This window comes from Pteropus alecto, unplaced genomic scaffold (genome assembly GCF_000325575.1).
Source record: "Pteropus alecto unplaced genomic scaffold, ASM32557v1 scaffold210, whole genome shotgun sequence".
NCBI classification, from domain to species: Eukaryota; Metazoa; Chordata; class Mammalia; order Chiroptera; family Pteropodidae; genus Pteropus; species Pteropus alecto.
The window spans coordinates 4,433,383-4,433,913 of NW_006431288.1; positions in this window are offsets into that span (position 1 = coordinate 4,433,383).

Genomic DNA, 531 nt, shown 5'->3' on the forward strand with positions numbered 1-531 from the left:
ACAACTATTATACCATGAAAACCGTCTTCTAATTCCCTTCACTGTAGTGCACGGCCCCATTTCACAGCGCCTGATATCAAGGACAAAAATGCCACATGCTAGGGTGGCTCTTGAGACTATTCTATTCAGTTTACACATAACATCTCTTTAATCTTCCAAAAGCCCTATGGAAGGAGTACATTATTATACTATTCATTTTAGAAAAGGTGAAATGAAGTTCCAGAGGGGGTAATTAACTTGCCAAGGTCACAGAGCAGGGAAGCAGGGATCTGAGTCTCACACCAGGCTAGTCTTGCTCCAAAGCTCTCACCCTCCACACTGTGCCTGAATGTGCCTGACTTCCTGTTTCAGACTGCTACACACAGAGCAGCAATTATTGTTGACTTGCCATGGCCACAGAATCCCTTGGGTATGTGCTCAAGAGTGTTGAATCTTCTGCAGGGCAGGAAAGACCCATTTCTAAAGGGGACAGGAGAACAGGGTAAGGTGAGAGTGGTTTCTGACCCTGACAGTAGCCTTTGGCACATTCCT